The sequence below is a fragment of the Thamnophis elegans genome, chromosome 6 (genome assembly GCF_009769535.1).
Source record: "Thamnophis elegans isolate rThaEle1 chromosome 6, rThaEle1.pri, whole genome shotgun sequence".
NCBI lineage: Eukaryota > Metazoa > Chordata > Lepidosauria > Squamata > Colubridae > Thamnophis > Thamnophis elegans.
Window position 1 is genome coordinate 52,810,381 of NC_045546.1, and position 18,351 is coordinate 52,828,731.

Below are 18,351 nucleotides of genomic sequence, written 5' to 3' on the forward strand. Positions count from 1 at the left end.
TTTTTTTAATCTAGACAGGTTAAGACCACTGTGGAAACTAATATATAATATACCAGATTATTAGCAACATCACTCAAACTTTCCAAAATCCACTGCTAAATTCCATGTCTTCAGATCTCCTATCTCACACTTGGGAGTTTCACACTTTGGTTCATGGAAGTGTTAGGCAAAGACTGATGCCTGCTGCAAATTTGTCTACCTTTCTTGCTGATTTTAGATAAATCCAATCAAATTATAGCTCTTCTGTGTGGAGGAATAATAAGAAACAGATTTAGCAGGAAAGTTTTTTGCTGAAGATGTTTACATTCGCTTAGGAAATCATCAGTAATCCACAAGAAGTGTTAGAAAGGTAAAGCTGAAAGGATCCCTTAGGCCATCAAATCAAATTCCCAGCTCAGTGCAAGAATCCAAACCAAGCCTTATTGAATGTATGAATGTCTAATTGTAATTGAATCCTGTGAAGGGGAGTGCAACACTTCTCTTAGTAATTGGTACCATTTTCAGACTCTCTTTATTGAGAATTATTCAGACAAACAAAATGAAACCAATCTAACAAAAGAGGAATCTCCTTCTGCATGATATGCGGTAATTCAGAAAATTTTAATTCTCATACCCTTAATTACTCTGGCACAATGAGAATTGTTCTGTATGTTGATGATACACAAATTCTTCATTGACATCATATTTTCTCAGTGATTTCTAGTCCAAAGTGGACCTATTAATTACTACATATATTAGTGTGGGTTGCAGGCAGTATGCCCTGGTACCAGCATACCAGAGCCTGCCCGGAGCACCAGATACCGTTCCGGCATGGTGCTCTGGAGGGCCCACCCACCCACCCTAGCTCCTTACCGGTCTTTTAAGTCTTCGGCGCTTCCACGCACGTGCACGGCGCATACAGCACCTGTGCAACACTCCACTGAGCAGCTGGAGCCTCGCGGAGGCTCACGAAGGTGCTAAGTTGCATGCACGCACACTGCACACGTCCATGTGGACGCTGTTAGGCCCGTTCCAACCGTACCAGTTGGAACAGGATCTGGAACCCACCACTGACACATATAAAAGAAATAAAGGGAAGTATTGCAAGGCATAGACAGACTGCAAACCCTTAATTCTAGCATACGGTGCTGCACATTAATTGCTTTCATCAATCCATAATTGTACACAGGCAATTCTGATGAAAACTATTGATCCACACTTCCCTGCAGATCTACAATTTGCTGGGCAACAGAAACAAATTTTGGTGCACTTTGAGGAAGTAAATGTCCTCCTAATTCCTTGAGTTTGTCAAGGAACATCAAGAAAACCATTCTCACAATCTTTTACTGCCTTCCACAAGATCTCCTTGTAGCCTTTTTCTTATGATATAATGGAAAACAAAAGTGAAACTACACTTATACAATTTGATTGATTTGTTCTTGAACAGTAATTATGTTAATTGCATCTGACACTAGTCAAGGGCAGCAAAAGGCTCTTTTCTTCTATTTTGAGCTTATAACAAAAGAAAAATACAGACACACAAGAAATTTACATTATTATATTATACCTGACATGAGTCAAATGAGGTTCCACTAAAAGCTCCGTCTTCTGTCTGAGCATTAGCCTTTTAAAAGCTCTACTGAAAATTAACTCTGCACTGAATATATGTACAATGTATGCAAATGTTTAGAAGAAGCAAAACCAGTTTGCATTTGCTAATATAGAAACATTCCTTGAATCCACCTGATTGTTTTCTCCATAGAGAACACTATTAGGGATAATATGAAGAGGAGGTTTTTAACCAATGAAACTTTCATATTCAGTGGCAGCAATGCCTGTGAATAATATTTGACATACAGGAGCAGCAAAGTGCTACTGCTTGTTATACTTTCAGATACTCCTTTAACTTGAAGCTGGCAGTAATTTTGATTATTCAATTAAATTTCATGACAGCATTGAACTTTTAAACTGCATTTCATCACCATACCAATGAAAGCTGTAATTCGGGGTACATAAAGTAGAGATGAGTTGCATTAGATTTTGGTTCTATGTAGAAGAGTTCATAACTGTATCAGAGCAAATAATATTAAATTAGCAGAATGTTATTTAACCTTTTTATCCTCCTTGGACTCTGGACTATTCACAACATTGTTTCACATAAAAATAAGCAAGGAGTCATGGTCATGGTCACCATCTTGATATTTTTTTATCTGACTCACAGAATCCCTGAGCTAGTTCTTTATCTTCTATTTTATATTCTTCAGGCTACAATTCCATTCCTTTTGGCCAAAGGCCAAAAGAAGTCACCCAGAGTGTTAGTTGTCCTCTAAATTGTATACATAGTTAATAGTAAGTTAATAAATAAATTGTGCTCCTGGTTTAGTGCATGGATATACCCAGGTTTTGTAGTATAGTCCTGGATCCTCTTCTGAGTTGCCAGGTGTTTTCGGTAAGTAAATCAGTGTTTTTTAAAATAGAATGGGAGAGATTCATGGTAATTAAGAAATTTGGTGTGGTTTTTTTTAAATTCTGGAATAATTCCGTTTGTGCTACTACCAGACCCATTTTTCTTCTTGCCTGCCCAAATGTAACTTTAAGCTCTAAAGATCTTTATGCAACCCAGAAATATGTACTAATAACTTAGAGAGAAGGTCCATGAAGCAATTGCTATACAAAGTCTGTAAAAGCAGCTTTGGGGATATAGTCAAATGTACAGAAGAGAGCACTACAAGAAGTTCCATGTTCCTGGCAGTTCTCACCTGTCACTCTGACAAAAATGTAAAAATCTACCTAGTAGTAAGGTCCATCAGCATAGTCATTCGCCGATGATAAATTAATTCACATGATGACACCAACCACTTCAGACAAGAGTAGCTTAATAAGCTATCAATAAAAATTTAATTTGAAATCTGCTGAGACTATTCAGATAAATTAAGGGAAAATATTTTGTCATTTTCCTCCCTCTTTTCATTCTATGTTCATTCTGTATTTATTTTCACAAATTTGTTTAATTTGATGGTGTCTGCCAGATGATGTATAAAGACGCTCCTAAAGATATTACTTTTCTTTCCTCTGACACACTATATTTATTCCACTCTGTTGTGGATTTTATTTGTGGGATATTGAGTAATATCTATTTCTCCCTCTTCCCCAAAATAAAGCAAAATGAATAAAAATGACTTTATTTACAGGATAGTTGACTTGCTGATTTAGTAATTTCTCAAAACTCTCTAGAACATGATATTATTTCCAGATTAATTTATATTCTCAGAGAAATTCTTGTTCAAAAATCTGGAATTTTGACAAAATAAATATGTTTACAAAAAATCAAATTACTAATAAACGAGAGAGGATTTAGTTTCTAAAATTGGAGCTATATCATCAATTCTGTGATTCCTCAATTCTGAAAATATCTTTACAAAAAATCCAATTACTAATAAATGAGAGAGGATTTAGTTTCTGAAACTGGAGCTATATCATCAAGCTTACCAACTGTATGAAATACTGGAAGCTAACAGTTGGTGTTAATTTTCCGATTTGGAGAATTTTGGAATACACATATATAGCACCTTTGGTTGTATGGATAGTATTAAGATTTAAAAACAATAGAACTCTAGTATCTCTGGAAATAATTATATCAGTTAGAAAGCTATGGAATAGAATGTCCAATAAAAACAGATTCAATCCTTTTTATCATGCTAAATTGACTTAATGGAAAAATCCAACATTAAAAATTGGAAAAAGATGAGGATGTGGAAAAATTGGATGAAAGCAAGGATATTAACTCTGGATCAGTTGACAGTGAGGATGAATCTTTACCATACGTGATGCTAAAATACAAATATCTATCAGATATAACTCAGTGGTAATATTTATAGCTACATTTGTTAACTACATTGTTTGGATGAGCAGCATTTTCAGCTTCTGAGATACTTGAGATACTAGAACAATTGGATAAACCTATCATTAGTTTCTATAGATATTTGTTTATCATTTCATATGCAGGTATTAAGAGATGAGTGGAAAAAAGAAGTTCCTTTATTGCCTAGACAAAGGGAGGTTATCTTAACTTATGTAGCAAGAGTGTCAATGTACCTTAAACTATTATTTATACAACAAAAATAATATTTAGAATTGGACTGCTTTACACACACACACACACACAACACACACACACACATATATATATATATATACACACACACATGCATACATACATACATACATACATACGGATTGCGTAGGACAGCATTTTGTTGGAAATGCAATAAGGATAACTTCTTCTTTTTTAAATCACAACAAAGTGATAATATCTAACCTTTAACTAAATTAGAGTTACGGTACATGGACTACATTGTAGATTAGCACATCAGGATCTGACAGACCCTCCATGCTGCTGCACAAAACCTAGCTAAATGTGCTGTAATGAAAGGTAGTTCATCTATGAGCAGTATCTGGGCATAGGTTATTTCTGGGAAAGAGCCAGCTCTGATAACTCCAGCTTGAGGTGGGCAGACTTGTTCCATTGTCTGAATCATTCTCAAAGATGGTGCACAGAGACAAATTAGCATCTTCCTCTTAATCATTGACCTTTTCCAATAATTGCCATTGAAAACAGTATCAAGTATGAAGCTGCTTCTAGCAGCTATGCCAAAATCTTTGAGTCATTAGAAGAAAGTCTGCCTTCTTTTTCCCCTTGCCCCGTTTCTTTTCTTCATGTATCTACTGCTGCCATTTGTTAGTAATAATTTTAGAAGCTGAAAAAAATGGCCTACACAAGACAGGCACTGCTCTTTAAGTTGTGGAAAGCTGTCTTGTCAGTGAAACTCCCTGACAATGTCCCAGTGGGACATAAATGAAGAAAAAATATAAGAAATGTAACTCTGCTGGTATCCAGCTTTATTACAATGATAAGTGTTGCTGGAAAAGTAAATGTTTGGCCCCATGGCCTTGCTGCAGTATGACATAAGGAAGGCTCAACTTGCATTCTGTTTCTATTCCCCACCCCTCAGAAACCTGCTCCAAATTTAGGCTCCTTCGGTTCCATGTTCCCTAGGGATTGTTGAATTATGTAGTTGCAGTAGAACCAACTAAGACCTTGACCACTTAGTTTTCATCTCCTTGAAAACCTGTGCTAAAGCCAGGTAAGCAATATCTTTGATTCCCAAGTCAGAAGACTCCAAGCATATGAACATGCCTCCTCCCTTTGTGTTTTACCCTGCTGTAAAATTGCAAGTAAATATGGAGGATCCACTCAGCAGGCTGTCCTGTTCCTGATTTTTCTCCTGAGGTTTTGGATATTGTCAGCAGGCTAAGATAGATGGTAGGCCTTCCTCATTGCCATCATGGAGAGGAGGCAGAGAAAGATCACCCTCTGTTGGGAGCTCCCTGCACAACATCTACTGCTCCTATTCCTCAATCCAGAAGAACCAGGAACTGGTTGGGCTGCCAACCTTTCAGTCCCAATAATTGTAATCTAGTCTAAGATACACCTTCAGTGAGTTTGCAGGCTAAGAAGCACTTTCTTTCCTGAGTGAGGCAATCTAATTTAATCTATTCATCACTTAGCTTGAGTGAAGTACAGATGATACAAGATCACTATGTCTTAGGAGCACAGCAATTACTACACAGGAGGGCCAAGATTCTGGACTCAGCAGACATCTGGTCTCAGGATAGTCCTCTGACATTGACAGAAACCTCTTAGCTACTGCTAGTTCAATAGAAGACTTCATCATGTCTCTTCCTTTCTTGTTTAAGTCTGTGTTATTGGCTGTTGCCAAGACTCAGTTATATAGGTGGTGTTCTGATCTTTACTTGGACCCTGAAGATTCTAATGTTAGAATTTCTCCCCATTTTTCTCTGATTTGTCCAGGCAAATATTAAATGAATTTTATCTATGTTCCAGCTCTAAATTTTCAAGCCTTGAAAAACCTGACACCTACACTTTCAAAAGCCCTGAATAGAGGAGAGGAGAGGAGTCTATGGAGATTCTCGGTCATCCAGGTCATAGTGGTCCCAAAAGTGCTTTTTCAAGAGGCAACTGGACTTTCTGTTTTTTCTTTGAAGACATTTTGCTTCTCATCCAAGAAGCTTCTTCAGCTCTGGTGACATGAAGAAGTTTCTTGAATGAGAAGTGAAACATTTTTTTAAAAAAACCAGAAAGCCCAGTTGCCTCTTGAAAAAGGAAAGGAAAGGAAAACCTCATTTGTCAACCCAATTAGCATTTGTTACTGAATTGTGGGTGAAGAAAGAAGAGAGAGACAACTGGTGCAAAGGCTGCATCTTGATTTAATTTGCCCAATGGGGCTTGAACGTGCATCTCATTCCTGAGGTGGGTGGAGGCAAAGAGTTATTCCTTTCCGGCAGGAACACATTTCTCTAAATAATTCAAGCTTTTATCTCTTACTTAAAAACAGCAGTCACAATTTTATATTTAGACTAATGGTTTTCTTCTTGTTTTGCTTGAGTGGTAGAAGAGAATGGCACCAAGCTGTTCTCCCTTACAATAAAGAGGCATTAACTAATGTTAAATTATCTATTTAGTAGTTCTTTATTATTCTTAAATCCAGGTTTTTACAGTATCATCTCTCATAGCACTAATGCTACAAAAGGCGTTTTCTACTTTAGCTGCAGTCTAAACACAGACAAATAGAAAGTACATACTGAAAATAATAAAGTTTCAAGGTTCTTACTTTAGAAAGACAAAATCAATAGTTATTCCAGACAAGAGCTATAAAATACTTGGCCATTGTCAAAATAATTGCCAAAATATTCAAACAAATGCAAGCAAAGTTTCTAGTGATGCCGGCTATGTCTGTGCAGTGAAAACATCCTGAAAATCAAAAATACTGAATGTAGTATTTCCCCTTAATCATCCCAAACAGATCCTTTCCAGCCTTACTCCAGACACAACGATTTCACTGCCAAGTTGAAAAAAGAAGACTTGCTATCAAAGGGCTTCTTAACAGAAGTTTGCATATCTATTTTTTACGTGCACATTAAATGTAAATATTATTTTAATGTTACATTCCATTTCAGTTTAGAATTTATGTTTCTTTTTTGTTGTTTTGGTATTTTTTTAAAAGGTGGGGTGCAAATAATGGAATCCCATCAGATTACACTTAACATTGAAGGTCAGTGTGCTCCTGAAATGAGTTATACAAGCATTGGTGCATTTGCACCAATTCTATAAATTTCAACTGGGCTTTCCTCCTAAGACTGAAATAATAAAGGGATTAAAAAGGGAAGGTATGTATGAATCTGTGAGAGAAAAATAACAAAAGATAAATGTGTAAATGCTGTTATATATCCATAGAGATAAACTAGGCAAGAAACTTGACTAGATGAGTTAATTCTACTTTATTTAAGACAGGGCTGTCAAACTTGCAGCCCACGGGATAGATGATCACATGCTAGCCACACTCACCTCCATTTTAACAAAGGGGAGGGGATTTACAATACATGATGACGTGACACTACAAGTTTGACACCCCTGATTTAAGACTACTTAATAGAGCTTTAGAAATCTGAAGGTAAATGTTGGTTCAATTAAAGCAGGTCCTTTCTAAATTTCTTTCTCTAACCATTATGCCACTGGAGCACCTATCTCTTTTGTCTAATTGTTTCCTCTCTTCTCCTTGTCCCCAAATGTCATCTATACATTCCATTACACACAGTCACAGAAGAAGAGAAAGCAATTCAAGCAAAGTTATCTGGTGATGAAAAATGTCCCATTATCTTTAAAGCAAAACATCTGGTTTTTGTATTTAGTGTTAAGTATGTCAATTAATAAATACAGTTGGGAGCAATAAGGCCAGTCATAAAAGATCATAATCCACTGCATGATTTAGAAATCATGTTTCTACTGAGTACTGAAGGCAATAGAGCTTCTGCATGGTCCTGTCAGGAACCAGGCCAAAAAATGAAGCCAAATGAGGTAGAGTGGAGGTCACTATCAAACTTGATAAAGTATAAATAATGTAAGCAGAAGCAATGGTCAGAATCCAAAGAGGCAATCTAGTCAAATCTGAGAATGGATCCCAAGAGGCGAAACCAAGGCAACAGACAATCAGATAAAAATCTTGGCTTATACATCACAATTTCCACAAATGCTAAATTAGCTTAAGCATTACAAACAATATTTAAGATATTTATTTCCACATTTCCACTACTCAAGACAGATCTCCTTTCCACTAAAAGTAATTATGTACTACAAGACAAGGAATCTCTAAATACAAGAAATCACAGGACTCTTGTAGATATCTTCAGCAGATGGCAAATTTTGAAAGATGATTTTGTTGCTATAACATGGTCTGCTAAAGATTCATTATCGAATTAAACTGCAACATTCAATAACATGTTTTCTTTTTCAATTAAAAGCCTAACAGCTTTGTCACAAAAATATATTTGATGCAGATATATTTGTGGCCAAGATTAGCCAAGAAACCACTGTAACAGAGTGCATTCTCACAGAACTCTAGTTTCCTTTACAGGCTCTGACTGTATTGGATAGGATGTAGTGTTTCCTAAAACTTCTTTCAAGTAAGTTTGATTTAGAAGCAGCCCATTACAACTTGGGACCCAATCCTAAACAAGATTTGTGCTTCATTTAGAATAGCACTGGAAAATGATAATAGGCTAAAGTTTGTAAAGTATTTTTCCACTGAATGAGATGAATTGTGTATCAAATAAAAATCGCTGCACTTCAGAAAAATGTTTTGGATACAGATCATTTTACACTCCCTTTTCAGTACTTATAACTTTGTCACTAGAAGAGAGTATCTATAACTTTGTCACTAGAATTTTCATGTATAGTTTTCCCTTTTGTATAGATAAAAATAACAATTGGTAATATCAATAAAAGTTGCAAACAATGGAAAGCTATCTTGGGAAGAAAAATGCTTGTTTATTTACGTGTATGAATTTGAAAGCTAGATTTATTTATTTGTTATTTATTTCCTATTTTCTAAGGATAATATATTTATATATTCTCTGGAGATAATTTCAGACAGGAGGGTTGAAGTGTTCTTGTGAAATAATCTTAGCAAATATTTTATTGGAGATGATCCTAAAATCCTCCAGTATTTTTATGGTCATTTCACAATAAGCCACTGCCTTACAATGAGTATTTTGAGCCATCTTTTTCATGTGTTTCTAATCATTGTAACTAGTAAAATATTGCTTCAAAGTACAGTGATTACAAAAATACTAATAATTGTTCCCTGTGATTAGGAGATAGTCTTCATCTTTCAGCTAAATTCCTTTCTTTCCTATCACGGTATTTTATGAGAAAATGGAAAGTGTTACAATGTCTGTCTGAATCACTGCAACTGAATCACTCACAAAATGTTCAGTGTGGGTGCATTCAACCATTTTATCTTGTACAATTGCATTGGGCCTAAAACAGACTGTTTGATTCATGTTGGATTTAGTCAAATTCAATATACACCCAAAATTCAAATAATTTTAGTGTCCTTTTTTAAAAAAATGTAACAATAAAGTTACCTTCATTGATGTTTTTGTAGGTCATTTCAGGCTGCCAGATTTCCCTGGGAATATCTGAGAAAGCCTGCTGGACTTCATTGAGCAGTAAGATAGAGAAAGAAATGCCTCACACTATTGCCAAGGTGTCTTGGAGAGTAATTCCCCTTCCCTTGGCCTATCACTCAAATATTACTAGCAGAACATCCTTCCCAGAATTTCCTCAAGTGGAATGAGAAGCAAAAGACCACCCCTCTACACTCTCTCTGGCTCCAAGAGGGAGGTTATTTGAGGATGGGGTCCCAAGAGCTGTGCGGGACTCAATTTCATGTTAATTTAGTTTTGCTATGTACATGGATCCTGGGATGATAGTTCCCACAGTAGAGGAATTGGTTCGGCACCAGCAAGAAGAATGGGTCCACATGGGTCCAAGTGCTGTGGAATTGACAAAGACATGTTTGCTCATGAGGAGTTTTCACACTTGATTCTGTTAACGTTTGCAATGGCCAAGTGTTCCTTCAAGTTGTCATGGGATTTCTGGACCCTTAACTTCAGAATAAAAATGAACTGCTCTGTGGTGAGGGGACTGTCGAAGAAGGCTTCTAAGTGTGAGGCCAAAAGCCTCTTCCAACAATTTCTTCTCCACCTGAAAGGAAACATTAGAGATACTGCTATTTCTTTTGGAGAACTTTTCCAATCCATGCAACACCAGAAAGGAAATCCCAGAAACTTTGGTTAAAGTGGTACCTCAGAAACATTGTCCTGCGTCTCCAGGGTAGCCATCCAGTAGAAAACAGAAAGGATTCTATTGGTTCGTCTATCGTTGGTGTGATCTTGCTGTGAGATTAAAAGAAGGAAGAGACATTAGTGCCTATATTAGTGAGCAAGCCTCAATTTCATTTTTCCCATAAGAATAGAATAAGCTGGCTCAATTGAATGGCCTTCCCCTTCTTACTCACTGAGTACCCCAAACAGACTTTTCTCACCTACTCTAAAAGAAACAAAAGACTGGCCTGAGATCGTACATTTCTAGCAAGGCAGCTAATCCATTCACGAAGCTATGGTCCTGCAACAGAGCCTGCCAGGAAACAAAAGAGGAGAGACTCAGAACATTCGTGAAACACGTGCAGAGTATAGCAACAAAGATGATTAGGGGACTGGAGACTAAAACATATGAAGAACGGTTGCAGGAACTGGGTATGTCTAGTCTTATGAAAAGAAGGACTAGGGGTGACATGATAACAGTGTTCCAATATCTCAGGGGCTGCCACAAAGAAGAGGGAGTCAAACTATTCTCCAAAGCACCTGAGAGCAGGACAAGAAGCAATGGGTAGAAACTAATCAAGGAGAGAAGCAACTTAGAATTAAGGAGAAATTTCCTGACAATTAGAACAATTAATCAGTGGAACAACTTGCCTCCAGAGGTTGTGAATGCTCCAACACTGGAAGTTTTTAAGAAGAGGTTGGATAATCATTTGTCTGAAGTGGTGTAGGATATCCTGTCTAAGCAAGGGGTTGGACTAGAAGACCTCCAAGGTCCCTTCCAACTCTGTTATTCTATTCTATTACTTGTTGCTTGAGAAGGAGAAGGGACTTACTTTACAGGAAAAGGCTTCAGGGTAATCACCAGAAGAATTGCTCTCAGTAGCAAAGGTGCTACTCATCCTTTAATGGATGGTGGAAATAAGTAAATAAATAAGTAAATAAAGTAAATAAATAAGCAATATTCTACTGCTGGCTTAAGAGGATCCTTAAGATCTTTACAAAACTATTTTGACTGCCCCTTTCCCTACTTTTGCCATCCAGGATCCTCATTTTTCCCCACATTCTTTACAGAGTATGTCTTCTATTCCTACAGTATACTGATTGTAACATAAACAGTTTACTCACATTGACATATGAACCCCTTCAAAGGACTTCACTCCATTCAAATGAAAGATGCGTGTTTTGTCTCTATCCAGCAAGTTCAAGGACAGATAGTTAGGACACTGGATAATATTTCTCCCATTGCTAAATTATGAATGTTCTACAGGTCTCTTCCTAGTACCAAAAAACTGCCACTTTAGAACAGTATGAAATTAAATCCTGGATTATTATGCCATTTTAATGGCCAGACTTGCATAAATTGATACTCTGCAGCCATCTATTCTGCTCATAATAAAGTGTAAAATTCCACTTTTCCATGCTTTTAATCACTCATAAAAGATTTGGTGTGTGAGTTATGTTTCCCTTTGCTTTGAAAAAGGAGTCAGGGTGGCTGTGCCTCATTGCTTCTTGCAGGTAGTTGGTGCCAGCACTCTGATCCATATGCATGAACTGAAGTTACACATAAGAGCTTACTAAACAAACTGGACAGCGTCCCAGTGGGAACACTCAAAAATGTATTAATCAAAGTCAAACAGCAGAGCAAATTGAACCAGTTCATTAATTATGAAAATTGTTCTTGCAAGTGACATGTTGTTAACTGCTTGTGGAGATCTGACACAATTTCATTTGCAAAGTATTTAAATAATTCTTTGTCCCAATTCTTTGTCCCCATTCATTTGGAAATGGATCTTTCTTCATCTATGGAATTCTTTTCTGAACTAAAACTTTGCTTCTCGTTATCGGACCCCCATTCCACCAGAACAAATTCATTCTGCATCCTGCCCTACTGTGGCTATTTTCACAATATTGGAATAAACTGGAATATACCTGTTTGTATTACCTAAGGTCATTGGCAAATACCACTCTTAATATAAAGCCATCTTTTGTCTTTCCTCCAGCCATATTTTCCTTCTGTAAAATATTATGCAACTACTGTATGGATATTATAACCTTAGTTCCTGAATGTTTCTTGGAATTTCCCTGGGACATCTTGACACTTACTTTCAAAATTCAGAATTTGAAATGATTTTATATAATGCCATTTATGATCTTAGATATATTTATTGTCCTGACACTCAAGAGAATTTCATATATAATAGCTAACATGCTTTTTAAATTTCATAGTATTTATTGTCAAACAAAATGGACCATATCCAACCTACGTTTTTTTGATATTCAATGGGTGTTTAGCTGTCATAGTGGTTGTTAGATGATATATGGTTAGTTTACTGTGTGATAGTATTTGAGTTGGCATCTTATGATCTTTCTTATTTGATGAGTGCAATAATATATAGCAATTGTCAGCACCTGGACTACCTTGGCTGACCTCAAACAATAAGATAATTTGTACCCTTGGAAATCAGAAGGTCATCCATAGCTCCAGGCCAGATCTGGTTTGGAAGTCATAAAAGCATCCCAGAAGAATGAAGTGACCAATAGCGTCTAACCTGTTGCCAAGAAAACAATTAGGTGTGTATCCATCAAATCACCTATGGAAGCCTTTATTTTTATAATACAAATGCTAAGTCTTAGACTATAATTCATATTTTCTTCTCACTATTTTGTCTAGGAGTAGCTACGTAGCACATGATGGTAATAAAGTTTCAATCCCATAATACATGTTAAAGTAAATCCTGCCAAACTGTCAATGATTTGTTTTGAGGTCACTATGCATAATTAGACCCATAATATGATTTACACGTCTGTAAATATAAAGCTTCATGTCAAGAATTAGGTGCATTTTGACTCATATTTGCTCCTTAAAAAACTAAGTAATAATATTAGTGAATCTGGAAATGATTCACACCTTTTTCAACTGTTGCAATTAATGTCTAGAACATAATGAGGAAAGATAAACTGAGAAACTGATGTTTTCACAAAGGTCACATCTATAGTTTGCTTTTATTTGCTTTTATTAAAAATTGTAATAACAAATTTAGTGATAATTTTCCAAAATATCTAAGGCCACAATTAGGATTTGAGGCTATATTTGGTCCAAATTCCACTGTAATCTTACTCAGGTTACCATAATTCAGATATAGGGCCTATTCAGTTCAGTAAGGTTTTGTCTATATGCAGAAGGCTGCAAACTAAGGGAGTTGGCCTAATATTACCCCTACCTCAAAAATAAGCCGGGGGGGGATGAGTGTGGCCAGCCACGAGTGGTGGCACAGGCACGGAGGGGGGGAATTGTCCGGCTGCAGCTGCAGGCCACTGGCCCCTTGTGGCAGAGCAAATACCACTTTTGCCCTTCTCTTTCTGGGCACAGCACTTCTGCTTATTGGGCCGCTTCCCCGAGGCCAAATAATTCAGTGATAATGATTTAGAAATCAGGTGTGATCAAAGGGTTACATTGAATAGGACCTATGAAAAAAGACATTGTGTTCATTTATAGTGTGGGAATACATTAAGAATATTAAAATATATATTGTGGCTTCACAGTGGCCAATTAGATTCTTCTGAATGATCCAGAAGATATGTGCTTATAGTGAAAGAGAATAGTGTGATGCCACACTATAAATATTTTCCTCCTAACTTCAGAAGAACATTCTCAAAAAAGCCAAGCTGACACGTTTGATGCAAGGAGAGCAGGCTAGTTCAAGTGAGATAACTTATCTTCTATGGCTCCCAGAGGTTGGTTCTTTAGTTCTTCCCATGCTTCCAAGTCTCTCATCTCAAGTGGCAGCATAATAAGGCTGCATCTGCCACCATTGTTTTCAGGGTTCCTTTAAACAACTAGATGGATGAAAATATTCAGCTTAAAAAATCCTCCAGTTGGTGCCCTGTGCCCATAGATTTAGCATACAATGTCACTTTCTGAAAACACTGATGGTTTGTTTCTAAATAATCAAGCAGTTTTAAACTTTGACCATGGGCTTTCCCCATTAAATAGGAAGTGCTGGGATGGAAGCAATGTTTAATATAGATGTCTGCTGACATCTAGTGACAGTTTATGTAATAAATAATATTTCTCTTCTTGACTATAGAGTGCAGGGCCACCTCATAATCACATGAAAATATATTGATTTATTGGTGGGCATCAGAAAAGGAAAAGAGGTTGTTGAGGTTGGCAACATTATCATTTGACAGCTCCCAGGTCTATCAGCTGTTCTCATTGGAGGATGGAAAAGCTAGAAACTGGAAGTGTACTATCAACTGCTAGGACTCAAAGAAAATACACCTGTGTGCAATTGTAAGCTATTTCAACAGCTGTTTAAGACTCAGTTATGGCTGAAACTCACAGATTAGTTGTCTATGAATGGCTTAATATTTATTTAACAAACTGATATGCTACTCACTACTCCCTTAATTGCCTAAATAAGTTACATTTTTACACCACTTCTTCCGTAGTAGAAATCTGAGATTATATGAGAATTATAATGAAGAGATTGGGATCTTACATGAGAAACAGTATTTGAAAAGGAATGTCCAGGACAATTTTGTAACCATAACTAGATTATCAGTTTGTTTATTAAAGTGTCTTTTATATAACAATACTATCTGATAACCCAGCATTGCCCGGGTATTTATTTATAGGGAGAAATTGTCCGGACCAATCATAATTTCTAATGTTAGATTTCCCCCTTACCAGAGGGAGCTCCTTGTGGAGTATTGTGAAGCCGTTACAATAATAACTCCACTGCACTGTACAGTAGAAGCCATTTTACAGCAGTACAGTAGAAGCCATTTTAGGCACAACTGGATGTATCTTCACAGAACTCATATTCCAAGGGTGTTAGGGGTATCTTACCCCCACAGTGGGGAGGAAAGCTATGGCAAATTTAGACAGCATACTAAAAAGCAGAGACATCACCCTGCCAACAAAACTGCATATAGTCAAGGCTATGGTTTTCCCAGTTGCAATGCATGGCTGTGAAAATTGGACCATAAGAAAGGCTGAGCACCAAAGAATTGAAGTCTTTGAACTATGGTGCTGGAAAAGACTCCTATGAGTCCCTTGGACTGCAAGGTGATCAAACGGGTCAGTCCTAGAGGAGATCAACCCTGACTGCTCTTTAGAAGGCCAGATCCTGAAGATGAAACTCAAATACTTTGGCCACCTAATGTGAAAGAAAGACTCACTGGAGAAGAGCCAAATGGTGGGAAAGATTGAGGGCAAAACAAGAAGGGGACGACAGAGAATGAGGTGACATGAAGTCACTGAAGCAGTAGGCATGAGCTTAAATGGACTCCAGAGGATGGTAGAGGACAGGAAGCCTGGAAGAGCATTGTCCATGGGGTCGTGATGGGTCTGACACAACTTCGCAACTAACAACCCCTACAATATTTTTTACCAGAGAGTAAGTCATGTGTGTAACAAGTTTGGTTGAAATTGCTGAAGGTGTTCCAGAGTTATGCTGGAACACACACACCACACACACACACACACACACACACACCAAAATAGAAGGCATACAAGGAAATTAAAAAGAGTAAAAAAAAATAGTAAGCAATAAGAGAAAAGTGAATAGTAAGCAATAAGAGAAAGTGAACAAATATTATAGAGAATTTCTATATAGCACTTATAGATACATTTATATTTTGCCTTCTCTAAGGTTATGTCATAGTTACCTTATTTCTGTATTCTGACCTTTCTGACCTTTAAACACAAAAATTAAAGTGTTTTTATTTTTTCAGCAAAAATTTCATAAAAAGTTTTCACTGACTAATAAATATAGTTATTGATCCTTCAATAAGTAAACAAGTCCTTCAATAAGTAAACAAGTTAATTCTGTCATATCTGCTACTTCTGGCATCTTCACTAACCATTCCTCCATTGTATGAATTTCAGTCTTTCCCAATGGGTCAGGTGATGTCAAGACATATATTAAAATAATCTTCCATGGTTTTTTTCTGATGACTATTCATTAATCTCATCCAGCACCCCAAACCTGGTTTTAGTTAAATGTGTTTCTTTAAATTCTTTGTATCATTGTGTGAATTGAACCCAGAATTGGCATTATTTATTATATTATGTAAATGGGAGATACCCAACACATGTTTCTTGGTTTAGGAAAGATCCCTGAAGTTTGTTGCCTTGAGAACCGTTCTGTCCATAATAAACATTGCTTCATTTATGTGGTAGTGTGGCTTCAACCACTAAGAGGTGGAAAATCCACTTAAATTAAGATTAATATATTTAGAAAGCAAGAATACTTCTCTTCATATACAAACATCTGGCCCCAACTAATGTTGCATGACAGAGATCTGTGATTCTGTATGCTTCCCTACTTGCATCCCCCCCCCAAAAAAATGGCCCTGAATGTTGAAAATTGGAGATTTCTCCGTGATTTGTTACTTTTTTGATAGAGCTTTTGCCTGAGACAAAACATAGTATTTATCTTCATGATCTTTATCATTTGTGCACTAAAAGGTGCTAAATTCTGATCTATAATTGTAAGAGCTGTACAGTATCCAGTGAATGGATATAGATGAATCATGCACTTTAAACTGATTTAAAGTCAGTTTTTACTTTGTCTCACTTAATTTACATTGAACTACTTAATAACATATCTTGAATTAGAAACCTGAAGTTGACTAACTTGATGCAGGACACAAAATTTGTCTCAATTGAATTTATTGCAGGCTTGGGCCTCTGCAATATTAGAAGAGATAAATGGGACTCATAGAATCTTGATTTATGACTTAAGAAATGTTATTTCTATAGTCTCAAAAAAAGGCTTGATGATATTTTGGCTTCAAAGTCAAGAAGTGGTTTGGTATAGTTAATAATTAAGGAGGTACATTTCCTGTGTGGGGATTTCTTTGTTCATCAGAAATGCAAATATACCATAGGTCACAAAGAATGGTGTAAAATTATTTCTCATTTTCTGAAAGGTAAGGTGGACTTACCATAGATACAGCAAATTACAAATAGAAAACATGAGAACAGCAAACATTACAATTATGCAGATGGATGGAAGAGATGCTTTGTACCACACAGGATCACATTTCTTTAACTAACCAGAAGTAATTTGGAAATAGTTGAACAAGTGGAAAAAAGAACACCAGATTTAATGATTCAAAGAGAAATATTCTAGTGGTACTCTAAGCAATACAGAGGATCTCTTCAAAGTATTACACAAACTTTTTCTGTTATACCTTAGTATGAGCTACTCTAAGTGGCAGATACGCATTAAAAGGCTACATACTTGTGTATTCATAAATACAGAAATAAATAATAGAGCCTCCCTTCTATAAGGGTAATGGCTTGTGTTTCTAAAACTCATTTAAAATTAAACCAATTGGATATGGTCATTAAACTGAATTGTTGAATTTGTGAGTCCTTCTTGGATTTCCAAGTATCTGGAAAATTCCATTTTTGTTCAATGCAGGATCATCTAAATTGTAGAAGTTGATTCAGAACAGTGCAATTTCATTTAAGGATTCAAATCAACCTTCCAATTTTTTTTCTTTGGAAAGTTAATTTGACCAATTCTCTTCTGGATGTGTCTTTAAAATGAATATCTGCTTAGTCCTTAAAATAAATATAATAAGAATGAAAATGAGAAAAAACACTTCCCATTTTATATTTAAGATCTGCAAAGATTATGAGAAGTGAAATTTAACACACATCTGAAAGCAAGGCTGATCTGTAATGGTTGTGCAGACCCCCTTCAGACATGCCTCATGAATCTTATATTTGTCTGTTTCCTGCCACACCCTGTAATGGAAGACTGCTTGGATCTTATTACAAACACCACCCAGATCCTACAATGTTCTTCTAACAGCTTTAAAAGTCAAGCTCAGTTGATGTGAATGACATGGATGCCTTTGATTGAAGGACTGGTGATTACTGAATGAATTTCTGTCACATTTTGCTCATCTGAATTCTCTCAAGGAATTCTCCACAGACAAACTACTTCAAAAAGCATGGCATATAGCCGACTTTCTTTTTGATATTACATGTGTTTTTGTTCTTTTGAAAGGCTTTTAGCCCTGAGGTAAGGATTAAGCAACAACTGAGCAGACTTAAAAGACTTCAGACAAATAACTTGACAGTCTTGAATTTTAAAAAAAGGTTTG